The sequence below is a fragment of the Pristiophorus japonicus genome, chromosome 7 (genome assembly GCF_044704955.1).
Source record: "Pristiophorus japonicus isolate sPriJap1 chromosome 7, sPriJap1.hap1, whole genome shotgun sequence".
Taxonomy (NCBI): domain Eukaryota; kingdom Metazoa; phylum Chordata; class Chondrichthyes; family Pristiophoridae; genus Pristiophorus; species Pristiophorus japonicus.
Genome location: NC_091983.1, coordinates 199,667,584 through 199,694,639, shown reverse-complemented (window position 1 = coordinate 199,694,639; position 27,056 = coordinate 199,667,584). Strand labels below are relative to the sequence as shown.

At 45.9% G+C, this 27,056-nt stretch overlaps 1 protein-coding gene across 4 annotated transcripts in view; it reads right to left on the bottom strand.

The window, feature by feature from the left end:
* Window positions 1-27,056, bottom strand: part of daam2 (dishevelled associated activator of morphogenesis 2) — a 397,560-nt gene that overhangs the window by 297,261 nt on the left and 73,243 nt on the right. Inside the window, exon 1 of one of the 4 annotated variants that reach the window (XM_070885705.1) lies at window positions 13,868-13,932. The exons of the other annotated variants lie outside the window; for them this stretch is intronic. The gene's annotated coding sequence lies outside the window, so the exon portion shown is untranslated. Of the gene's footprint in view, window positions 1-13,867; window positions 13,933-27,056 lie in introns of those variants that run through there. 4 annotated transcript variants of the gene reach the window in all.

Genomic DNA, 27,056 nt, shown 5'->3' with positions numbered 1-27,056 from the left:
TTCTTCACAGCAAAGGTGTAGCTATGAATTCTTAAGTGAAGAACCCATGAAGCAAATGCACTACATTAACCTTGTACGCACTATCGCAGATACAGTGGGGACAAAAGGTACAGATTTCTGCTCATAAAAGCTATCAGTTCCCTGTGAACAAAATTGCTGGGAGAAAAATTGACCTTTAATAGAGCCGATCGGCTGTTTCCTCATTCTAGGTCACCTTGAGTTCTTATTAAGAATGCCAACCATCTTGCCGCACTGGTCTCCTGCCATAGCCATGCATGGACAATAGTCCAACCAAAATACAAATGGTCCACATTTAGGCTTCAAACCCTCATCAAACGTTCTCAGAATTGAAAGTTACTTGTGTGAATGTGGATGGAAGGTAAATCCTAGGTTCCTTCAAATTTTTCCTATCTCTTCACCCCCTCCCACCCAACAACAACAACAACATTAGCTGTTGGGAAGATTCTCATTTTATAAAACATGCCCCAGTACATCCAACTGTCAGAGTGATTCCAACCTTCACCCCTGTGATCGCCCCACCACCCACCCAGCTCATGACTGAAACACACACACACAAATTAATTCAGGCCATCTGAAACCGTGACGTTTCACAAGAAAAAAAATAACCTTACCACACCCTTATCCCCCCACCATTGAAATCCGGATGCTCTCTTCCAAAAGGCAATGGGTGCTGGGGGACAAATGGCGCTTTCAAGACAAAGGTCCACATAATTTTGTTGGGTAAGGGTAACGAGGGATCTGGATCCAAGATGAGAAAATGAAGTTGAGGTACAGATCAGCCATGATCTACATGAATGGCGGAGCAGGCTCGAGGGGCTGAATGGCCCACCCCTGGTCCTAATGTTCCTCTCCTACTTCCCATTTCCGCCCCCCACCCCCCCCTCAAAACCAAAGCTTCTACGTGGCCCGCAGTACTGAGCTGTCTGAGAGCTGTTTCGAGAGTGCTGCCGTGATTCACAACGCAGACCCGTCACCAGCACTGTCTGCGGACAGCCAGGAGGGGGCGCTGACTCCGAAAGGTGTAACAAGTAAAATCAGAGAATGCTGGAACGATAGAGGCTGTCTGCTCACAGCACAAACTGCCCTTTCCCTTCGCAGATGCTGACTAGCCTGCTGTGTCTAGCATTTTCTCTTTAAAAAAAAAAATTTTCATATTCTCAGCTTTTTGCTTGAGCGAGTCTTTTGGGACCCGGAGAGTTGCTGAAACTCACAGTTTTGTTAATGACTTATTGATCTTGCCTTATTTTTATCGCGCTGCAACTCACCCAGATGGTGGAGAGAGAAACAGATAGAGATAGAGAGATAATGCGCAACTCACCAAGCTGCAAGAGAGAGTTTGAGAGAAACAAAATCATTCAAGTTTCAAGTGTGGGAGACGCTGGGTCTGTAATGTAACGCTGTGATGTTTTGTTCACAACACACTCAGTAGATTCCCCATTGCTCGGTCTCTCTTTATATCCGTCCAAAGCTTCTTATGAATACACAAGGCAGTCATTAGGTCCTGAAATTCTTGGACCTGGTAGGGCAGTTCTAAAAGTGAAGCCAGGCAGAGCATCCTGCGCCTGCCCCAGCACCCCTTCCCCCAGCCCCCCTTCCCCTGCCCCAGCACCCCTTCCCCCAGCCCCCCTTCCCCTGCCCCAGCACCCCTTCCCCCAGCCCCCCTTCCCCTGCCCCAGCTCCCCTGCCCCCAGCCCCCCTTCCCCTGCCCCAGCACCCCTTCCCCCAGCCCCCCTTCCCCTGCCCCAGCACCCCTTCCCCCAGCCCCCCTTCCCCTGCCCCAGCACCCCTTCCCCCAGCCCCCCTTCCCCTGCCCCAGCACCCCTTCCCCCAGCCCCCCTTCCCCTGCCCCAGCTCCCCTGCCCCTGCCCCCAGCCCCCCTGCCCAATTAATCAGAAGAGGAGGCGAGACTGCCAGGATAACTTCACCTGTCAGAAATCCTTCCCAGTTCTGCCTACTCTGCACCCGACACAGTATGTCTCAATGTCACAGGCACACCTTCATTGGCCGGATATCAGCCTGGCTGAAGTGGGGCCTACAAAGCTGGTTTCCTAATGGTAATCGATCGCAAAGTGATGAATTGTCTTTTGAAAGAGGCTACTCCCGTCGTTATAATCCTGTGAGAAGCTACATCCTCTATAACAACAACTTACATTTATATGGCACCTTCAACATAGTAAAACTTCCAAAGGTGCTTCACAGGAGCGTTATCAAACAAAATCTGACACTGAGCCACATAAGGAGATATTAGGACAGGTGACCAAAAGCATGGTCAAAGACGTAGGTTTTAAGGAGTGTCTTAATGGAAGAGTGAGCGGAGAGGTATAGGGAGGGAATTCCAGAGCTTAGAGCCCTGCAGCTGAACGCAAGGCCACCAATGATGGAGTGGAGGAAACCGGTGATACACAAGAGGCCAGAACTGGAGGGATGCAGAGATCTCAGAGGGTTGCAAGGAGGAGGTTAGAGAGGTGGGGAGGGGCAAAGCCATGGACCAAATATACCATGATTTAGATTCTCCTCCACTCAGCTGACAGCACTGGCTGGAACCCCTCCACAACTACCTTGCTGTATCAAATTGAGCACTCGTAATGGGTAAAGCTACACATTGAGTGTTGGGAAGATATTCATCCATAGGGGAGGCAGCACAGCTGAGCACAATGTTTGCTGCAGTTGCCATCAAGGCAGTGATCAGGGCGTAGGGTCCTTGGCCCAAGGGTGCTGCGATCAGTTACAGCTCTTCCTCAGCTGAGATCAGCGAGCTTGGCACAGAACCATGGGGATTGAATCTGGAGCTGTCCTGGTCTGCTCGGCTCTGCGCCGGGATACACTCTTTTACCATCAGGAGGGCGAGAGGAGAAACACCGTCTTTTCGAACACCGTCATCAAACCGAGGAGGTCCCAATTGGTAGCAATGAACACAACTGGCACAGAAAGATTGAGGCAAAGCACAGTAATAATTGCTAGAGGATCAATCATTATAACTTGAAATAGGATTTCAATTCTGCAATCTCGTTAAAATACCACTCTCATTCTCCTTGGAAACAGATGCATTGAAAGAAAGGAGTATTCCCTCCCCTATCAGTTTTGTGTCTGAGTGTTGACCTACATAGATACGAAAAGGAGACGTGTGTACTATTACAATGCAATAATACAGGGCATTGCTGAGAGAAGAGCAATAAGGGAATCCCGATCTTTGGTTCTCCCAGTTTTCTGAAGCAAGGGATGCAATCGTCCCGACCGCAACTACGTACCAGCTGAGCGAAGGTGCTCCAAACATCAACATGCGAGAGGAAATAAAGAGAAAGTGACAGAGGAAAATGAAGCAATGAGTTTTCAGAAAGACAAAGAACAAATATTGTTTCTTTACAAATGCACAGAAAAGTACAAGATTTATATTCAATGGGGCTTAACAAAGTTTCCAATCTACTTCTGCTGAAGGAACTGTAAAAATATTCGAGAAGAAATTAAAATCGTTTTTCCCTGCGCTAGGATCAAAAATATTTGTCCCGGTTCTTGGTGCAACGTTACAGAGGAGGCATGAACCTCAAACCGAGGCTTGATCTCAGATAGATTGTGAAGAGAAGCTATGGAGTGAGAGAGACCGAGGGCCTGGTCTGAGTGACCTGAGCTTATAAGAACATAAGAAATATGAACAGGAGTAGGCCATACGGCCCCTCGAGCCTGCTCTGTCACTGAATATGATCATGCCTGATCTGATCTTGGCCTCAATTTTACTTTCCTGTCTGTTCCCCATAACCCTTGACTCCCCTATAGTTCAAGAATCTGTTTATCTCATATTGAATATATTCAAGGACCCAGCCTCCAGGTCTCTGGGGTAGAGAATTCCAAAGATTCACGACCCTTTGAGAGAAGAATTTCCTCCTCATCTCCGTCTTAAATGGCAACCCCTTATTCTGAAACTATGCCCCCTAGTTCTAGATTGCCCCACGAGGGGAAACATCCTCTCAACATCTACCCTGTCAAGCCCCCTCAGAATCTTCTATGTTTCAATAAGATTACCTCTCATTCTTCTGAACTCCAATGAGTACAGGTCCAACCTTTCCTCGTAAGACAACCCTCTCATCCCAGGAATCAACCTTGTTATGTTCAGAATAACTCCACAAGACTGTATATTGCAAGATCAAACTGTTGTGACCTTGGTCTCTTTAATGTAACTCCAGAGTGAGGAAGCAGCATGGTAGACTGCCTTTTATACCTGCTTGCCCAGGGTATGCAGGTGACCCTTGGTTCTCCCACATTTGCGTCCCTGGTGGCAAGACTTACACATTGGTAATGTTTACATACATAACATCATTTCTCCCCCCCCCCCCCAAAAGTCTTAGATACAAGTTATTATTTACAAGTTGAGGCGATCCGGGCCTGAGTTGAAGTCCTGGCATGGGTGATTTGGTCGGATCATTGCTGCATGGCAGCGCGGCTGGTCTGATCGGACTGGCGAGCATGGTGGGTTCATCCTCGTGGTTGACCGCGAGGTCGATTGCTGGTTTGGTGTGTGGGGATGGATCAATGATGGTAATGTCCTCTTCAAACTATTCTTGGTTGTCAGTGAACCGCAGTTTGGTCTGATCCAAGTGCTTTCTGCATGTTAGTCCATTCAAAAGTTTGACAACAAACACTCTATTCACCTCCTTGGCTAACACAGTGCTAGCAACCCATTTGGGACCATGACCATAATTAGGAACAAACACAGGGTCATTAACCTCAGTGTCACGTGATACAGCCACGCAATCGTGGTACACTTTATGCCGGTGACGCCGGGTTTCTACATGATCATTGAGATCCGGATAGGCTAAGGAGAGCCTGGCTTTGAGTGCTCTCTTCATTAGCAATTCTGCAGGGGGGGCCCCGGTGAGCTTGCGGTAGCTGAGCAGAATCCGAGATAACCAGGTCTGCAGGGAACTGCCCGTCACGCGTTTCAAGCTCTGCTTGATGGTTCTGCTTGACCATTGGATGCGAGCTTAAAACGGCGCAGACCTGACATGCTTGATGCCATTGTGGGTCATGAACTCTTTGGATTCCGAGCTGGTGAAACATGGTCCATTGTCACTAACAAGGATATCGGGCAAACCATGGGTGGCGAACATGGCCCGGAGCCTTTCAATGGTGGCAGTGGACGTACATGACGACATTATTATACATTCAATCCATTTAGATTAAGCGTTCACTGCTACTAGGAACATCTTTCCTAGAAAGGGGCTACCGAAATCTATGTGGACATAGAAACATAGAAAATAGGTGCAGGAGTAGGCCATTCGGCCGTTCGAGCCTGCACCGCCATTCAATGAGTTCATGGCTGAACATGCAACTTCAGTACCCCATTCTTGCTTTCTTGATCCCCCTAATAGTAAGGACTACATCTAACTCCTTTTTGAATATATTTAGTGAATTGGCCTCAACAACTTTCTGTGGTAGAGAATTCCACAGGTTCACCACTCTCTGGGTGAAGAGGTTTCTCCTCATCTCGGTCCTAAATGGCTTACCCCTTATCCTTAGGCTGTGACCCCTGGTTCTGGACTTCCCCAACATTGGGAACATTCTTCTTGCATCTAACCTGTCTAAATCCTTCAGAATTTAAACGTTTCTATGAGGTCCCCTCTCACTCTTCTGAATTCCAGTGAATACAAGCCCAGTTGATCCATTCTTTCTTGATATGTCAGTCCCGCCATCTCGGGAATCAGTCTGGTGAACCTTCGCTGCACTCCCTCAATAGCAAGAATGTCCTTCCTCAAGTTAGGAGATCAAAACTGTACATAATACTCCAGGTATGGCCTCACCAAGGCCCTGTACAACTGTAGCAACACCTCCCTGCCCCTGTACTCAAATCCCCTCGCTATGAAGGCCAACATGCCATTTGCTTTCTTAACCGCCTGCTGTACCTGCATGCCAACCTTCAATGACTGATGTACCATGACACCCAGGTGTCGTTGCACCTCCCCTTTTCCTAATCTGTCACCATTCAGGTAATAGTCTGTCTCTCTGTTTTTACCACCAAAGTGGATAACCTCACATTTATCCACATTATACTTCATCTGCCATGCATTTGCCCACTCACCTAACCTATCCAAGTCACTCTGCAGCCTCATAGCATCCTCCTCGCAGCTCACACTGCCACCCAACTTTGTGTCATCTGCAAATTTGGAGATACTACATTTAAGCCCCTCATCTAAATCATTAATGTACAATGTAAACAGCTGAGGTCCCAGCACAGAACCTTGCAGTACCCCACTAGTCACTGCCTGCCATTCTGAAAAGTACCCATTTACTCCTACTCTTTGCTTCCTGTCTGACAACCAGTTCTCAATCCACCTCAGCACACTACTCCCAATCTCATGTGCTTTAACTTTGTACATTAATCTCTTATGTGGGACCTTGTCGAAAGCCTTCTGAAAGTCCAAATACACCACATCAACTGGTTCTCCCTTGTCCACTCTACTGGAAACGTCCTCAAAAAGTTCCAGAAGATTTGTCAAGCATGATTTCCCTTTCGCAAATCCATACTGACTTGGACCTATCATGTCACCTCTTTCCAAATGCGCTGCTATGACATCTTTAATAATTGATTCCATCATTTTACCCACTACCGATGTCAGGCTGACCGGTCTATAATTCCCTGTTTTCTCTCTCCCTCCTTTTTTAAAAAGTGGGGTTACATTGGCTACCCTCCACTCCATAGAAACTGATCCAGAGTCTATGGAATGTTGGAAAGTGACTGTCAATGCATCCGCTATTTCCAAGGCCACCTCCTTAAGTACTCTGGGATGCAGTCCATCAGGCCCTGGGGATTTATCGGCCTTCAATCCCATCAATTTCCCCAACACAATTTCCCGACTAATAAGGATTTCCCTCAGTTCCTCCTTCTTACTAGACCCTCTGACCCCTTTTATATCCGGAAGGTTGTTGGTGTCCCCCTTAATGAATACCGAACCAAAGTACTTGTTCAATTAGTCTGCCGTTTCTTTGTTCCCCGTTATGACTTCCCCTGATTCTGACTGCAGGGGACCTACGTTTGTCTTTACTAACCTTTTTCCCTTTACATATCTATAGAAGCTTTTGCAGTCCATCTTAATGTTCCCTGCAAGCTTCCTCTCGTACTCTATTTTCTCTGCCCTAATCAAACCCTTTGTCCTCCCCTGCTGAGTTCTAAATTTCTCCCAGTCCCCAGGTTCGCTGCTATTTCTGGCCAATTTGTATGCCACTTCCTTGGCTTTAATACTATCCCTGATTTCCCTTGATAGCCACGGTTGAGCCACCTTCCCTTTTTTATTTTTACGCCAGACAGGGATGTACAATTGTTGTAGTTCATCCATGCGGTCTCTAAATGTCTGCCATTGCCCATCCACAGTCAACCCCTTAAGTATCATTCGCCAATCTATCCTAGCCAATTCACGCCTCATACCTTCAAAGTCACCCTTCCTTAAGTTCTGGACCATGGTCTTTGTTCCCCAAGGGGCCTCGCACAACAAGATTGCTAATTAATCCTCTCTCATTACACAACACCCAGTCTAAGATGGCCTCCCCCCTAGTTGGTTCCTCGACATATTGGTCTATAAAACCATCCCTTATGCACTCCAGGAAATCCTCCGCCACCGTATTGTTTCCAGTTTGCTTAGCCCTTGACCACGGTTTGGAGGGCCATGACCACAGACTCAGTGGGGCCTCCCTTGGTTCATTGCTCAACTGTGAGCAAGTGTTACATTGATGTACGCATGACTCCAATTCCGAGTCAATGCCGGGCCACCAAACGTGCGACCTGGCGATAGCCTTCATCATGACTATGCCTGGGTGGGTACTGTGAAGGTCGAGTATAAACGTTTCCTTGCCTTTTTTTGGCAAAACAACACGATTCCCCCATAGGAGACAATACAAATGGATGGACATTTCATCATTGCGTCGGTGGAACGGCTTAATTTCGTCTTGCATTTCCCCGGGAACGGCCGACCAGCTCCCACTGAAGACGCAGCTTTTTACTCATGATAGCATAGGGTCCTGGCTAGTCTAGGTCCTAATCTGGTGAGCTGTGACGGGTGACCACTCACTCTCAAAGGCATCCATTACAAGAAGCAAGTCTGCGGGTAGCGCCCTTTCCATCCCGGTGGTGGGCAATGGCAGCCGACTGAAGGTATCAGCACAGTTCTCAGTGTCTGGTCTGTGGCGGATTACATAATCATACGCAGATAATGTTAGTGCCCATCTTTGGATCGGGACAAAACATTGGTGTTAATACCTTTGCTTTCTGAGAACAGCGAAATGAGCGGCTTGTGGTCGGTTTCGAGCTCGAACTGGAGTCCAAAAAAGTACTGTGCATTTTCTTAACCCTGTATACGCATGCTAATGCTTTTTTCTCAACCATATTGTAGGCTCTTTCAGCCTTAGATAAGTTTCTGGACGCATATGCAACCGGTTGCAGTTTGCCTGACACATTGGCTTGCTGTAACACACAACCGACCCCGTACAAAGATGCATCCCAAACTAGTACTAAACGTTTACACGGGTCAAACAGTACTAAATATTTACACGGGTCATACAAGTAACTTGTTAGAACATAGCAGGTTTCTGGCCTTGTTAAAGGCTGTCTCTTGAGATTTACCCCAAACCCAGTCATCACCCTTACGCAGCAATAAATGCAATGGTTCCAGCAAAGTGCTCAACCCTGGTACAAAGTTACCAAAATAGTTGAGGAGTCCCAGGAACGAACGCAGCTCCGTCACATTCTGTGGTCTGGGTGCATTCTTGATGGCCTCCGTCTTGGAGTCCGTGGGTCTGATGCCGTCCGCCGCAATCTTTCTCCCCAGAAATTCGACCTTTGGTGCCAGGAAAACACACATGGAGCGTTTCAGCCCGAGTCCCGCTCTGTCCAGTCGCTTGAGAACCTCTGCCAGGTTGTGCAAGTGTGGCAACCAGCGATCAGGATGTCATCTTGAAACACCACGGTGCGCAGAACCGATTTCAGCAGACCCTCCATGTTCCTCTGGAAGATGGCCGCAGCCGAGCGAATCCCAAAGGGGCATCTGTGGTATATGAACAGTCCTTTGTGCGTGTTGGTGCACGTCAATCTTTTCGAAGGTTTAGCCAGCATCTGTGTCAATTAGCAGAGGTTAGATCCAGCTTGGTGAATGACTTCCCCCATGCTAGCATTGCGAACAGGTCATCCACTTTGGGTAGTAGATACTGGTCCTGTAACAAGACTCGTTTGATCGTTGCTTGTCGTCCCTGCAGATACTGACCATCCCATTGCTTTTCAACACCGGAACAATTGGACTGGCCCACTCGTTGAACTCTACTGGAGATATGATCCCTACGCGTTGAAGTCTGTCCAGCTCGATCTTGACTTTCTCTCGCATCATGTATGGAACCGCTCGGGCCTTGTGATGAACAGGTCATGCATCAGGGAATAGATGGATCTGCACTTTGGCGCCTGTGAAGTTGCCGATGCCTGGCTCGAATAACGACGGGAATTTGTTTAGCACTTAGAAACAGAGAAACTTAGAAAATAGGTGCAGGAGTAGGCCATTCGGCCCTTCGCGCCTGCACTGCCATTCAATGAGTTCATGGCTGAACATGCAACTTCAGTACCCCATTAGGCGCACCAAAGACAGTGCTTTGATGTCATTCCAGTTCCATCGGATCTTTCCTAGCCAGCTTCTGCCGAACAGCGTTGGGCCATCGCCTGGTACATTCTATTGTGGTAAATCACATGCACAGCTCCATCGTACGATACCTTCACTGCCGCACTGCCAATGACTGGTATGAGCTCTTTGGTGTGGATCGGGCTTAGTTTTCGCCTTTGTGCCTTGTTGCCCCACAGTTTCTCAAAAGTCTTCTGGCTCATAATTGAAACATAGAAACATAGACATAGAAACATAGAAAATAGGTGCAGGAGTAGGTTATTCAGCCCTTCGAGCCTGCACCACCATTCAATAAGATCATGGCTGATCATTCACCTCTGTACCCCTTTCCTGCTTTCTCTCCATACCCCTTGATCTCCTTAGCCGTAAGGACCATATCTAACTCCCTCTTGAATATATCCAATGAACTGGCATCAACAACTCTCTGTGGCAGGGAATTTCACAGGTTAACAACTCTCTGAATGAAGAAGTTTCTCCTCATTTCAGTTCTAAATGGCCTACCCCTTATCCTTAGACTGTGTCCCCTGTTTCTGGACGTCCCCAACATTGGGAACAATCTACCCGTGTCGAACCTGTACTGTCCTGTCATAATCTTGTATGTTTCTATGAGATCCCCTCTCATCCTTCTAAACTCCAATGTATAAAGGCCCAGTTGATCCAGTCTCTCCTCATATGTCAGTCCAGCCATTCCCAGATTTAGTCTGGTGAACCTTCGCTGCACTCCCTCAATAGCAAGAACGTCCTTCCTCAGATTAAGAGACCAAAACTGAACACAATATTCCAGGTGAGGCCTCACCAAGGCCCTGTACAACTGCAGTAAGACCTCCCTGCTCCTGTACTCAAATCCCCTAGCTATGAAGGCCAACATACCATTTGCCTTCTTCACCGCCTGCTGTACCTGTATGCCAAATTTCAATGACTAATGAATCATGACACCCAGGTCTCGTTGCACCTCCCCTTTTCCTAATCTGCCACCACTCAGATAATATTCTGTCTTCGCGTTTTTGCCCCCAAAGTGGATAACCTCACATTTATCCATATTATACTGCATCTGCGATACCTGTATAAAGTGATACCTGGTCATTGACTGACTCGCCCCCATTCCATAGAAACTGGAATGCTGTTTAATTTGACTTTTAACATTATCGGAGGGCTTTTGGTGGAGAAGGTGTGTACCCCATACACTTCTTCAGCCTCGGGTTGAGTTGTCTCTCTTACTCGTTCAGAGTGATCCCCGTCGGATTGGCCATCTTCTGCCCACTCTGCCACGTGATGAGTCGCAGCATGTCTGCACATTCGCTGGAGGTGCCCCATTGTTCTACAGTCCTTGCACACATAGTGCTTGAATTGACATTGATGGGCTCGATGATTACCCCCGCAGCGCCAACATGATGTTAATGGATTCGTATTCACGCCCCACGGCGGACTCTGAGTCACCCTAGGTCTGGCCTCTGCAGGCATGTAGGCCCTGCCAGGTACAGTTCTGTCTGCTGAAGGCATTATTTTATGCACAGTACTTGCCAGTGAGTTTCGATGCTGCAATGATATCTGTTTAGTGTTATCGTCATGGACATGAAAGGCTATCGTGATGACCTTGCTCAGATCTAGGGATTCGGCAGACAGCAGTTTGCGAAGAATGACCTCGTGGCCGATTCCAAGCACGAAAAAGTCCCGCAACACTTCCCCCAAAAATCCAGCAAATACGCGTGGTCCCGCAAGGCGTCTTAGGTCAGCGAAATAGCTCGCCATGTCCTGGCCCTTGAGCGATGGTGCGTATAAAGCGATACCTGGCCATCAAGATGCTCTCCTTCGGCTTGAGGTGCTCTCGAACCAGCGTGCACAACTCCTCACATGTCTTCTCTATTGGTTTCATCGGTGCTAGCAGATTTTTCATGAGGCCATATATCATGGACCCACAAATGGTGAGGAGAATCGCCCTGCGCTTGACCACGGTTTCATCCTTTTCCAGCTTGTTGGCCACGAAGTAATGGTCAAGACGCTCAACGAAGGCTACCCAATCATCTACCCTCAACAAATCTCTCAAGAATACCAATGGCAGCCATAACCGCGTGAAAGTTCGTGATCTGTTAATCGTCGCCAATTGTTATGTTCAGAATAACTCCACAAGACTGTATATTGTAAGCTCAAACTGTTGTGACCTTGGTCTCTTTAATGTAACTCCAGAGTGAGGAAGCAGCATGGTAGACTGCCTTTTATATCTGCTTGCCCAGGGTGTGCAGGTGACCCTTGGGTCTCCCACAGGTGCACCCCCTGGTGGCAAGTTTTACACATTGGTAATGTTTACATACATAACAAATCTCGTGAGCCTTCTCTGAACTGCCTTCAAAGCAATTATATCCCTCCTTAAATAAGGAGACAAAAACTGTACACAGTACTCTAGGTGTGGTTTCACCAACGTCCTGTTCCCTACTTTTATATTCCATCCCCCTTGCAATAAAGGCCAACATTGCATTTGTCTTCCTAATTACTTGCTGTACCTGCATGCTAACTTTTTGTGTGTCATCTCTTGATGTGAAATGTAACATAACTGTAAATAAACTGTTCAAAATTGGACTGCGATTTGTCTCCTTGTAAGTTTGAGTGGTTGCTTATTTTCTATTAACGTAACTTGGTTTGCATCAGTGAAGAATTGCACTGACCTGTGTAACAGTTATGGGATTCTGAAATTTTAAGAATATCCCTCTGTGCCACAGCATTCTGCAGTCTTTCTCCAATTAAATAATATTGTGCCTTTCTATTTTTCCTACAAAAGTGGATAACCTCACATTTTCCCACATTATATTACATCTGCCAAATTTTTGCCCAATCACTTAACCTATCAATATCCCTTTGCTGATTCCTCACAATTTGCTTTCCCACCCATCTTTGTATCATCAGCAAATTTCGCTACATTACACTCGGTCCCTTCATTAATATAGATCGTAAATAGTTGGGGTCCCAGCACTGATCCCTGCGGCACCCCACTAGACACTGTTTGCCATCCTGAAAATAGCCCATTCATCCCGACTCTCTGTTTTCTGTTTGTTCGCCAATCCTCTATCCATGCTAATATGTTACCCCCAATACCCCCAACACCGAGCTCTTATCTTGTGTCGTAATGTTTTATGTGGTACAGTTATTGATTTATTTATTGTCTTATTTCCGGGGCTGGTAGGGTTGTAGTCTGCTGCAGCTTCTTTGACTTATGTTAGGAATTATTATTTTAATCAGAAGACAGAAATTCCTTTCAGAGACGGATCTCTTGCATCTTAAAGGGGCACCACCCCATCCTGCTCATGGTACTGACAGTTGAGAAATGCACGACAGCACGCAAATGTCATCACACTGCCATTAACATCTGCCTGTACAAATTCAATTTAATTTTTTCAATTGTAAAACTGGCTGTAAATCAGCACCACAGTATATTCCTGTGGGACACCATTTCTGGAGTTGTCCTTCTGGGGAACTGAACTGGAAAACTCTGAAAGCTACAAATGGCACCGCCTTAAGAACCGATCAAGTAAACCTTCTACTCAATCACCGATTGCCAGCAGTGCTCCGTTAACATTTACATAGGATGACACAGAATATACAGCACAGAAACAGGGCATTCAGCCTAACCAGTCCATGCCAGTGTTTATGCTCCACTCAAGCCTTCTCCCGTCTTTCCTCATCTAAATTATCAGCATAATCCTCTATTCCTTTCTCCCCCAAATGCTTGTCTAGTCTCCCCTTAAATGCATCTATACTATTTGCCTCAACTACTCCCTGTGGTAGCTAGTTCCACATTCTCACCGCTCTCTGGGTAAAGAAGTTCCTTCTGAATTAACCTATTGGATTTCTTGGTGACTATCTTATATTAATGGCCTCTAGTTATGCTCTTCCCCACAAGTGGAAACACTCTCTGTATCCATTCTATCAAAACCTTTCATGATTTTAAAGACCTCTATTAAGTCACCCCTCAGCCTTCTCTTTTCAAGAGAAAAGAGACCCAGCCTGTTCCCCCTTTCCTAATATGTATATCCTCGGATTTCTGGTATCATCCTCGTAAATCTTCTCCGCGCGTTAGCTCGGACACCACGTGCAATGGACTGACACGCAGTTCAAGCGTCTCACTAGAATATCGACACTGCCAGCAACTCCTCGACAACGGGAGCACTGAGTGTACAACAGAGCCAAGCAATCTCCTTTCCTGTACTTACTTGTGCAGATCTACCGGTGGCAGAGCGCGGTGCCTCTACGCTCTTTGTCCCTGCTGCCGCGTCCTTCGTTCCTCGCCGGTTGTCCTTATGGATTCTCGTCCAGCGCACGGGTTCCAATTTTGGGGGGGGGGGTGGTTCGGGGGCTAGGCTGTAGGGATGGGAGCAGAGGCAAAGGAGGAGGAGGAGGAATGTAGAGGGAAAGAAGAGGATATTCAGGCTCGCTATCACCCAATTCGTGTCTTGTCTTCTTAGTCTTCTTTACACCATTGAGCCTGCACAGGCTTCCCACAGGAGAACGCCAACACAGGCACACACAATTACAAACGCCGGTCAGATGTAAGACGTTGGCCGTTACAAGCCTTCACTGTACTACTAATCCAGGAATGATCTTAATACTTGCCGATGGTGAATAGGGCTAACCTTACTGACAAATGTGCAGCTACAGCAGATCTTGTTTTTCATCTTTCTTCCCCGGGTGTTGAGCTGCTCTTGAATGCTGGAGTGTTACACAGTGACAGCGCCACTGGCCTGCCTTCCTCGGCTCGAATCTCTGCAGTGAATGAATGTGCTTTGCATTTCAAGTCAGCCCAGCTGCAGTTTGTTTAGCTGCCTTCTGAGTAAGCTGTAAACAAGGGAGCCGAGCCAAAAGAGGTCAACGGCAAGAGGCAGAGAGAGGTACAGAGAGAGAGAGAGGCAAAGAGGCAGAGACGGATCGAGCACAACACACACAGACAGAGACAGACACAAAGAGAGAAAGATAGACTCAGACAGAGATACACTCAGAGACAAAGACACACACACACACACACACACAAAAAGACAGACTTAGATAGCACAGCAGAGAGCGAGAAAGATTCATACATACATCGAGAGAGATACAGACAGGGATATATATACATACACAAAAACATAGACAGAGATTACAACACACTCTCACAAAGAGATACACATATACAGAAAGAGGCACAGACAGGAAGAGACACATGCACAGAAACACAGAGACAGAGTCACACAGGCAAAAAGATACACCGAGACAGATACAGACAGCGAGATATAGATAAAGACAGAAAGGTACACACAGAGAGGGGCACACAGAGTAACACATAGACAGAGAAGAATACACAGATAGGGAGAGACACAGAGATGAAGAGGGACACATAGACGGAGAGGGACACATAGACAGAGAGGCATACACCAACAGGGGGAGACAGATATAAACAGAAAGGGGGATGGAGTATAAAAGTAGGGAAGTCTTGCTACAATTGTACATCATCATCATAGGCAGTCCCTCGGAGGCGAGGATGACTTGCTTCCACACTAGAAATGAGTTCTCGAGTGACTAAAGAGACCAATGCGGGATCTACAGTCTCTGTCACAGATGGGGCAGATGGTGGTTGAAGGAACGGGTAGGTGGGGAGCCTGGGTTGCCGTGCGCTCCTTCGATTGTCAACGCTTGGCTTCAGCTTGCTCTCAATGAAGAGACTCGAGGTGTTCAGCGGCCTGGATGCTTTTCCTCCACTTTGGGCGGTTTTTGGCCAGGAGTTCCCATGTGTCGGTGGGATGTTACATTTTTTCAAGGAGGCTTTGAGGGTGTCCTTGAAGCGCTTCCTCTGCCCACTTGGGGTTCACTTGCCGTGTCGGAGCTCTGAGTAGAATGCTTGTTTTGGGAGTCTTGTGTCAGGCATGTGGATGATGCTGCCTGTCCAGCAGAGCTGAACGAGCATGGTCAGTGCTTTGATGCTGGAGATACTGGCCTGAGCGAGCACACTGACTTTGGTGCGCCTATCCTGCCAATGGATTTGCAGGATCTTGCGGAGGCAGCGTTGGTGGTACTTCTCCAATGCTTTGAGGTGCCTGCTGTACATAGTCCATGTCTCTGAGGCATATAGGAGGGTGGGTATCACCACTGCTCTGTAGGCCATGAGCTTAGTGCCGGGTTTCAGGTCCTGGTCTTCAAACACTCTCTTCCTCAGGTGACCGAAGGCTGCACTGGCACACTGAAGGCGGTGTTGGACCTCGTCGTTGATGTCTGCCCTTGTTGACAGTAGGCTCCCAAGGTATGGAAAATATTCCACGTTGTCCAAGACCTCGTCGTGGATTTTGATAAGCGGGGGGCAGTGCTGAGAGGCGAGAGCAGGTTGGTAGACAACTTTTGTCTTACAGATGTTTAATGTAAGGCCCATGCTCTCGTACGCCTCGGTGAAGGTGCTAATGATGGCTTAGAGTTCGGCCTCCGAGTGTGCGCAGATGCAAGCGTCATCGCTGTACTGTAGTTCGATGATGGAGGATGGGAAGACCTTGGATCTGGCCTGGAGATGGCGGAGGTTGAACAGATTCCCGTTTGTCCTGTAATTTAGCTCCACTCCAGCGGGGAGCTTGCTGAGGGTGAGATGGAGCGTTGCAGCAAGGAAGATCGAGAAGAGCGTTGGTGCGATGACGCGGCCCTGCTTGACCCCGGTCCGAATGTGGAATGGGTCTGTAGTGGATCTGTTGGTCAGGATCACAGCTTGCATGCCATCGTGGAGCAGACGGAGAATGGTGACAAACCTTTGGGGGCAGCCAAACCTGAGGAGGATGCTCCATAATCCCTTACGGTTGACAATGTCGAAGGCTTTTGTGAGGTCGAAGAAGGCCATGTACAAGGGTTGGTGCTGTTCCCTGCATTTCTCTTGTATCTGCCGCACAGTGAAGATCATGTCCATTGTGCCCCTTAGTGGGCGGAATCCGCATTTTGGCTCTGGGAAGAGCTCTTCAGTCACAGGAGGAAGGCGATTCAGGAGGATTCTTGCGATGACTTTCCCGGTGGTCGACAGCAGGGAGATTCCTCTGTAGTTACCGCAGTCAGACTGGTCACCTTTCTTGAACATGGTCACAATTACAGCGTCTCTGAGATTTCCTGGCATGATCTCCTCCTTCCAGATAAGAGAGATGAGGTCATGTATCCACGCCAGTAGTGCTTCTCTGCCATGTTTTAGAGCTTTGGCGGTGATTCCATCTGCTCCCAATGACTGGTGTTCTTCAGTTGTCGGATGGCCTTTTCAACCTCGTGCCAGGCTGGGGTTGTGCTTGTGATGGTGGCGGGTGGCATGCTGTGGTATACTCACGTCAAAGACAGAGTCTCGGTTGAGGAGATCCTCAAAGTGCTCCTTCGAGCAGGCACTGACAGCCTCTCTGTCCTTGATGAGCACCTCCCCGTTCTTGGCCAGCAGTGGGGTAGGGTGTTGGGTGCTTGGGCCATAGGTCGCCTGGACTGCGCTGAAGAATCCTCGCACGTTGTGGTTGTCGGCTAGCTGCTGGATTTCCTGAGCTTTCTCCACCCACCAGCTGTTCTTTAGGTCACGGGTTTTCTGTTGGACCTTGACCTTCAGACGTCTAAAGAGCTGCTTTCTTGCCCTCAAGTTGTGTTGCTGCTTCCAGTCCAAGAATGCCTTGCACTTGCGGCATATTAGCTCCTGGATCTCCTGGTCATTCTCGTCGAACCAGTCTTGGTGTTTCCTGGTCGAGTGACCAAGCGTCTCTTCACAGGTGTTGATTATGGAAGCTTTGAGGGTTGACCAGGCCCTGTGGGACTCTTCGTCTCTGGGTCACTGGGTACAACTGTACAGGGTGCTGGTGAGACCACACCTGGAGTACTGTGTACAGTTTTATTTAAGGAGGAATATACTTGCATTGGAGGCAGTTAGAAGGTTCACTAGGTTGATTCCTGAGATGAAGGGGTTGTCTTATGAAGAAAGGTTGAGCAGATTGGGCCTACACTCACTGAAATTTAGAAGAATGAGAGGTGATCTTATTGAAACGTGTAAGATTCTGAGGGGGCTAGGAAGGGTAGATGCGGAGAGGATGTTTCCCCACATGGGGGAATCTAGAACTAGGGGGCATAGTTTCAGAATAAGGGGTCGCACATTTAAAATGAAAATGAGGAGGAATTTCTCTCAGAGGGTTGTGAATTTTGGAATTCTCTCTATCCCAGAGAGCTGTTGAGGCTGGATCATTGAGTATATTTAAGGTAGAGATAGACAGATTTTTGAATGATATGGGGAACAGACAGTGGAGTTGAGACCAAGATTGGATCAGCCATGATCTTATTGAATGGTGGAGCGGAGCAGGCTCGAGTGGCCAAATGGCCTACTCCTGTTCCTAGTTCTTATGTTCTTATGAAAAAAGCACAGAGGGGCACACAGACAAAGAGGAATAGATAAATAGGGAGAGACACACAGACAGAGAAGAATACACAGATAGGGAGAGAAACACACTGACAGGGGAGACACATATAAACAGAGAGAAGCACAGAGACAGAGATACAGACACAGACACACAGATTGGGAGAGACGCACATACATAGACAGAAAGATGCATCGAGACAGAGATATACACACATACAGAAATACATACAAACACAGACAGAAGAGAGGCCAAGGCAGAGACTGAAACAGACAGATGGAGAGATTTAATCAGAGAACAACCTTCAACACAATTCTGTTGTTTCTGTTGGGGGTTTCTAATCAGATGGTTATCTCCACCGAAGGAATTTCGAAGGAAATGGTTCATAAGAGACAGGAATATCAGGTTTCAAAACATTTTTAAAGAAGAATCCATATGTCAACTGTGGAGGGCTCAGAGGGCAAGATGGTAAAAAAGCCTCCCCAAATATAGCTGACTAGAGAGAGGAACCTATTTTTAAACCTAATCTGCCACTCTCTATTAAAATGAGCACAGCTCCCCAATGAGCAGTAAATCTTTATTAAAATACTCATGCCAATAATTTCTGCAGGGTTTCTGCGATTTCAACAATAGCTTTCATTTATATAGCACCTTTAACGTAGTAAAACGTCCCAAGGCGCTTCACAGGAGTGTTATCAAATAAAAATTGACACCGAGCCACATAAGGAGGCATTAGGACAGGTCAAAGAGACATAGTTTAAGGAGCATCCTAAAGAAGGAGAGAGGTGGAGAGGCAGAGAGGTTTAGGGAGGGAATTTCACAGTTTAGGGCCTAGGCAGCAGAAGGCACGGTGGTGGAGCAAAGGAAGGGCGGGATGCATGAGACCCAGGTTGGAGGAATGCAGAGATCTAGAGGGATTGTAGGCAATGTTTGGCCCTGTGGGCGCCTTTAAGAGGCTGCATGGGCCATTCATGGTCGGTTTTTGTTTTGAAAAGCCAGCTGCGCGAGTTCCCTGCAGCCCCGCAGCTTATGGAGAACATTGGTTGTAGGACTGGAGGAAGTTACAGAATTAGGGAGGGGCGAGGCCCTGCAGGAATTTGAACACAAGGATAAGACATTTTTAATTGATGAATTTCCGGACTGGGAGCCAATGTAGCTCAGCGAGCAACAAGGGTGATGGGTGAATGGGACTTGGTGTGAGCTAAGACACAGCCAGCAGAGTTTTCCTCCATACCCTTGGCTTCCAGAGGAGAGGTTAAAGGAAAACTGACACTAACATTTTCCATGTGGGGGAGCTCACTGGCTTGCACCTCCCAACGACAGTGCAGGAACTCAAGGATTACAATTCCTGGCACTAAACTCTGCCTCCTAGTGCACTGTGGAACAATTCTATCAAGAAACAACCCAGGTTACATTAAATTACCCTTACGCCCCAGATGGGATTTACCAGAATGGTACCAGGGTGAGGAACCTCAGTTATCTGCAGAGAATAGAGAAGCTGGGATTGTGCTCCTTAGATCAGAGAAAATTAAGGATTACATAGGATATATGGTTTAGACACAGGCCATTCGGCCCAACCAGTTCATGCCAATGTTTATGCTCCACTCAAGCCTCCTCCCGTCTTTCCTCATCTAAATCTATCCCCATAACCCTCTATTCCCTTCTCCCTCATATGCTCGTCTAGCAAACCCCTTAAATGCATCTACACTATTCGCTTCAACCACTCCTTGTGGTAGCGAGTTCCACATTCTCACCATGCTTTGGGTAAAGAAGTTTCTTCTGAATTCCCCATTGAATTTCTTGGTGACTATCTTGTATTGATGACCTCTAGTTATGCTCTTCCCCACAAGTGGAAGCATTCTCTCTGTATCCACTCTATCAAAACCTTTCATCATTTTAAAGACCTCTATTAGGTCACCCCTCAGCCTTCTTTTTTCAAGAGAAAAGAGACCCAGCCTGTTCATCCTTTCCTGATATGTATACACTTGCATATCTGGTATCATCCTTGTAAGTCTTCTCTGCACCCTCTCCAGTGCCTCTATATCCTTTTTATAATATGGCGACCAGAACTGTACACAATGCTGTAAGTGTGGTTTAACCAAGTTCGCTACATGTTTAGCATAACTTCCCAATTTTATACCTCTAAAAATAAACCCTCGAGCTTGGTTTGCTCTTTTGATGGCCTTGCTAACCTGTGTCACAACCTTTACCAATTTGTGTATTTGTACTCCGAGATCTCTTTGTTCCTCTACCCTTCGTGGACTCTCACCCTCCAAGTAATAAATAACCTCCCTATTCTTCCTACTAAAATGTAATACCTCACATTTATCTGTGTTGAACATCATTTGCCAATTATATGCCCATTCTGCAAGTTTGTTAATGTCGTTTTTAATTTGTTGCAGTCCTCCTCAGTATTGACTATCCCCCCATAATTTGGTGTCATCCAGTTGTGTTTTTGATTCCAAAGTCTAAATCATTAATATTAAATTGTGAACAACAGTGGTTCCAGCACTGATCCTCGTGGAACACCACTACCCACCTGCCATTGTGAATAGCTACCTTTTACTCCATCTTTCTCTCTACTTTCGGTCTTGAAGCCACTAGCTATCCATTCTGCTACTTGTCCACTGACACCACATTCCCTGACCTTGTTCATCAGTCTATTATGGGGTACCTTATCGAAGGCCTTTTCAATATCTAGATAAATTACATCTACTGCATTACCATCCTCTCTGCAGCTACCCTGTTGAGCCCCCTCAGAATCTTATAAGATCACTTCTCAGTCTTCTAAACTCCAATGAGTATAGGCCGAACCTGCTCAATCTTTCTTCATATGACAACCCCTTCATCTCAGGAATCAACCTCGTGAACCTTCTCTGAACTGCCTCCAAAGCAAGCATATCCCTCCTTAAATAATACGACCAAAACTGTATGCAGTACTCCAGGTGTGATCTTACCAACACCCTGTACAGTTGCAGCAGGACTTCCCTACTTTTATACTTCATCCCCCTTGCAATAAAAGCCAACATTCCATTTGCCTTCCTGATTACTTGCTGTGCCTGCATACTAACTTTCTGTGTTTCATGCGCAAGGACCCCAGGTCCCTCTGTACCGCAGCATTTTGTAATCTCTCCCCATTTAAATAATAATTTGCTTTTTTATTTTTCCTATCAAAGTGGATAACCTCACATTTTCCCACATTATACTCCATCTGCCAAATTTTTGCCCACTCACTTAGCCTGTCTTTATCCCTTTGCAGATTCTTTGCGTCCTCCTCACAACTTATTTTCCCACCTATCTTTGTATCATCAGCAAATTTGGCTACATTACACTCAGAACCTTCATCCAAGTCATTAATATAAATTGTAAATAGTTGAGGCCCCAGTACTGATCCCTTTGGCACCCCACTTGTTACAGTTTGCCAATCTGAATACGATTCATTTATCTCAACTCTCTATTTTCTGTTAGTTAGTCAATCCTCTATCCAAGCTAATATATTACCCCCAACACAGTGCACATTCCTGTCTGAAGTAAAAAATAAAAAGAGGAAGGTGGCTCAACCATGGCTAACAAGGGAAATTAGGGATAGTGTTAAATCCAAACAAGAGGCATATAAATTGGCCAGAAAAAGCAGCAAACCTGAGGACTGGGAGAAATTTAGAATTCAGCAGAGGAGGACAAAGGGTTTAATTCGGAGGGGGAAAATAAAGTATGAGAGGAAGCTTGCAGGGAACATAAAAACTGACTGCAAAAGCTTCTATAGATATGTGAAGAGAAAAAGATTAGTGAAGACCAACGTAGGTCCTTTGCAGACAGAATCAGGTAAATTTATAATGGGGAACAAGGAAATGGCAGACCAATTGAACAAATACTTTGGATCTGTCTTCACTAAGGAAGACACAAACAACCTTCCGGAAATACTAGGGGTTCGAGGGTCTAGCGAAAAGAAGGAACTGAAGGAAATTCTTATTAGTCAGGAAATTGTGTTAGGGAAATTGATGGGATTGAAGGCCGATAAATCCCCAGGGCCTGATAGGCTGCATCCCAGAGTACTTAAGGAAGTGGCCCTAGAAATAGTGGATGCATTGGTGATCATTTTCCAACAGTCTATTGACTCTGGATCAGTTCCTATGGACTGGAGGGTAGCTAATGTAACACCACTTTTTTAAAAAGGAGGGAGAGAGAAAACGGGGAATTATGGACCGGTTAGCCTGACATTGGTGGTGGGGAAAATGTTGGAATCAATTCTTAAAGATGAAATAGCAGCGCATTTGGAAAGCGGCATGGATTTATGAAAGGGAAATCATGCTTGACAATTCTTCTAGAATTTTTTGAGGATGTAACTAGTAGAGTGGACATGGGAGAACCAGTGGTTGTGGTGTATTTGGACTTTCAAAAGGCTTTTGACAAGGTCCCACAGAAGAGATTAGTGTGCAAAATTAATGCACATGGTATTGAGGGTAATGTACTGACGTGGATAGAGAACTGGTTGGCAGACAGGAAGCAGAGAGTCGGAATAAATGGGACCTTTTCAGAATGGCAGACAGTGGGGTGCCACAAGGTTCAGTGCTGGGACCCCAGCTATTTACAATATACATCAATGATTTAGATGAAGGAATTGAATGTAATATCTCCAAGTTTGCAGATGACACGAAGCTGGGTGGCAGTGTGAGCTGTGAGGAGGATGCTAAGAGACTGCAGGGTGACTTGGACAGGTTAGGTGAGTGGGCAAATGCATGGCAGATGCAGTATAATGTGGATAAATGTGAGGTTATCCACTTTGGTGGCAAAAACAGGAAGGCAGAATATTATCTGAATGGCGACAGATTTGGAAAAGGGGAGGTGCAATGAGACCTGGGTGTCACGGTACATCAGTCATTGAAAGTTGGCATGCAGGTATAGCAGGTGGTGAAGAAGGCAAATGGCATGTTGGCCTTCATAGCTAGAGGATTTGAGTATAGGAGCAGGAAGGTCTTACGGCAGTTGTACAGAGCCTTGATGAGGCCACACCTGGAATATTGTGTTCAATTTTGGTCCCCTAATCTGAGCAAGGACGTTCTTGCTATTGAGAGAGTACAGCGAAGGTTCACCAGATTGATTCCTGGAATGGCAGGACTGACATATTAGGAGAGGCTGGATCGACTGGGCTTGTATCCACTGGAGTTTAGAAGAATGAGAGGGAATCTCATAGAAACATATAAAATTCTGACTGGATTAGACAGGTTAGATGCAGGAAGAATGTTCCCATTGCTGGGGAGTTCCAGAACCAGGGGTCATAGTCTAAGAATAAGGGGTAAGCCATTTAGGACCGAGATGAGGAGAAATTTCTTCACTCAGAGAGTGGTTAACCTGTGGAATTCTCTACCGCAGAAAGTTGTTGAGGCCAGTTCGTTAGATATATTCAAAAGGGAGTTAAATGCGGCCCTTACGGCCAATGGGATCAAGGGGTATGGAAAGAAAGCAGGAAAGGGGTACTGAGGTTGAATGATCAGCCATGATCTTATTGAATGGCGGTGCAGGCTCGAAGAGCCAAAGGGCCTGCTCCTGCATCTAATTTCTATGTTTCTATGTTTCTATCTCTTGTCTTGTGCAGTCACCTTTTTTGTGGCACCTTATCGAATGCTTTCTGGAAATCCAAATACACGACATCAACTGGTTCCCCTTTATCCACCCAGCTCATTCCATCCTCAAAGAACTCCCAGCAAATTTGTCAAACATGATTTCCCTTCCATAAAACCATGCTGACTCTGCTTGACTGCATTATGATTTCTAAATGACCTGCTACTACTTCCTTAATGACAGACTCCAGCATTTTTCCAATGACAGATGTTAGACTAACTGGTCTATAGTTTCCTGCTTTCTGTCTGACTTCTTTCTTAAATAGGGGTGTTACATTTGCGGTTTTCCAGTCCACCGGGACCACTACAGAATCCAGAATTTAGTAGATTACATCCAATGCATCCACTATCTCTGCAGCCACTCTTTTAAGACCCTAGAATGCAGGCCATCAGGACCAGGGGACCCATTAGTTTGCCTAATACTATGGCACTAAAATAGGCAGTGTTACATGAAAGATGTCATTGCACTGGAAAGGGTGCAGATGAGATTTACAAGAATGTTGCCTGGACTGGAGAATTTTGGCTATGAGGAAATGCTGGGTCTGCTTTCTTTGGAACAGAGGAGGCTGAGGGGAGCCCTGACTGAGGTGTATAAAATTCTGGGGGTCTGGATAGAGTGGATAGGAAGGACAGGATAACACTGATCATGGGGCATAGGTTTAAAGTTAATGGGGGGAGGTTTAGAGGAGATGTGAGGGGAAATTTCTTCACCCAGATGATGGTGGGGATCTGGAACTCACTGCCTCAAATGGTGGTAGAGACAGAAACCCTCACCACATTTAGAAAATACTTGGATGTGCACTTGAAGTGCCGTAACATACAGGGCTACGGACCAAGAGCTGGAAAGTGGGATTAGGCTGGATAACTCTTGGTTGGCCGGCAGAGACACGATGGGCCGAAATGGCCTCCTTCCACGCTGTAAATTTCTATGATTCTACTTTTTCTCTCGTGATTGTTTTAAGTCCCCTCCCCCCCATTATTGGGATGCTTTTATTGTCTTCTACCTTGAAGACTATTACAAAATACTTGTTCAAAGTCTCCCCATGTTTCCCATTATTAATTCCCCAGTCTCATCCTTTAAGGAACCAATGTTTACTTTAGCTACTCTCTTCCTTTAGAAGCTCGTTACTATACTTTTGCTTTCTGGATGTTCTTCTATTTTCTCCTTCAGTAAGGATACCATTATTTTTCCTGCCACCGATATTAAGCTGACTGGTCTATAATTCCCTGGACATGTTTTATCCTCCTTCTTAAATACAGATATTATGTTAGCTATTCACCAGTTCTCTGGCACTACATCTTTTTCTAACGAATTATTAAATTTGTGTAGTAATGTCTTTGCTATCTCTTCTCTAGATTCTTTTAAAATGCGTGGACGTAATCCATCCAGGCCAGGGGTTTTATCCTCTTTGAGTTTGATTAGTTTATTTAATATATCCCTTCTTTTATTATAAATGTACTTATCTCATTACTAATCTCATCATCCAATGTACTGTCCACCTGTTTTATCTCCCTGGTAAACACTGAAGCCAAATAATTATTTCATATTTCTGCCATCTCTCTATTGTTAGCTGTTGGACTGTACAGCCACCTAAGAACTCATGCTAAGAGTGGAAGCAAGTCTTCCTCGATTCCGAGGGACTGCCTATGATGATGATGATGATGATTGTTACCTGTGGTATTATCCTGTCTACCCTTTAATGGCCTTATTCCCATCCCAACCTTCCTTTTTTTTAAATTGAAGTGCCTGTAAAATATTTTACTATTTTGTTTTATGTTCCTTGATAATTTAATTTCATAGTTCCACTTTGTCTTCCTAATTGTTTTTTTGACCTCTCCTAATCTTTTCATATTCTCGCTTATCATACACTCCCCTGCTGTCTTAATGTACGCCTCTTTCCTTACCCTCAATTGTTCCCTTATAGCTTTATTCATCCGTGGAGTCTCATTAGTGTTTAGTTTGTTCTTTCCTTTTAGTGGAATATATTGTTCCTGCACTTGGTTGAAAATCGTTTTAAATGTTTCCCATTGCTGTTCTACATCATTTTTTTGCCAATATTGTTGCCCATTTTATTTTCTCAAGTTCTATTCTCAGCCCCTCAAAATCAGCTTTTCTCCAATCTATTACTTTGGTTTTTGTCATGCTATGTCCTTCTCAAATATCATCTTAAAGCGTATTATATTATGGTCACTATTGCCTCAATGTTCCCCTACTTTTACTTCTCTTATCTGCTCTGGTTCATTCCACATTACTAGATCCAATTGCGAATCCTCCCTTGTTGGACTTTTTATATATTGGGTTAGAAAGGAGTCCTGTACACATTGTAGGAACTCCATTCCCTTATCCCCTTTGCCTATCTCTTCTGGTCAATTAATATCGGGATAGTTGAAATCACCCATGATTATTATTCTATATTTTTTTACTAATTTTCCTAATTTATCTGCATATTTCTTTCTCCAACTCCCTAAGGGGAGATTTAATCGAGGTGTTTAAGATTATATGGAGTTTTGATAAGAGTAAATAAGGAGAAATTGTTTCCACTGGTAGAAGGGTCAGTAACCAGAGTGCCATCAGCCAGCAGTTGGAGACGCCGGCCACACCCACCCCTCCCACGGAAGGTTTTAGTCCCCCTGCCAGAAGCTTGTCTAGTTTACTGGGCTGAAATTGTTGAACTTGATGTTGAGACCAGAAGGCTGTAAAGTACCTGCTCGAAAGATGAGGTGCTGTTCCTTGAGCTTACATTGAGCTTCATTGGATCAGTGTAGAATGGAAGAACCTGGCCTCAGACCAATGCTGAACATAGGTTGTTAGACATGTCAAGAACAGGTGAAACATGGAAATCGATAGCAGTGTCAAAATCCATGGGTCTTGGCAACCATAACCACAGACTGAACACTTTTGCTCATATTGAGTGCCAACTGTAATGAGTTGAATGGTCAGGAACAGGGCTACAAAGGTCCTAATACTATTGAATACCCCATTCATGATACAGGACTACCTTACCTTGTATAGTAAACCAGCATAACCACTACCCCCATTATTGGATGGAAGCTATTGATGATTCTGCTATCCCCATTTACACCTCTTCTAGACCCATCTTTTGTTTCTTTACTTGTTCCATTACCATCTCCTTTTGCCTTGCACCGTTACCCCTCTCCTGCCTTCCACCCTATTGCACACCTTCCCTTTTGTTCTTTCCTCCCATTCCTCCACTTTCCCTGCCTCTGCACTTGCTTAAAAACTGTTACATCGGTAACATTTTTTGGTTCTGATGATCGACCTGAAACGTTAACTCTGTTTCTCTCTCCACAGATGCTGCCTGACCTGCTGAGCACTTACAGCATTTTCTGCTTTTATTTCAGATTTCCAGCAGCCGCAGTATTTTGCTTCTGTCTTCAATGCTATCTTC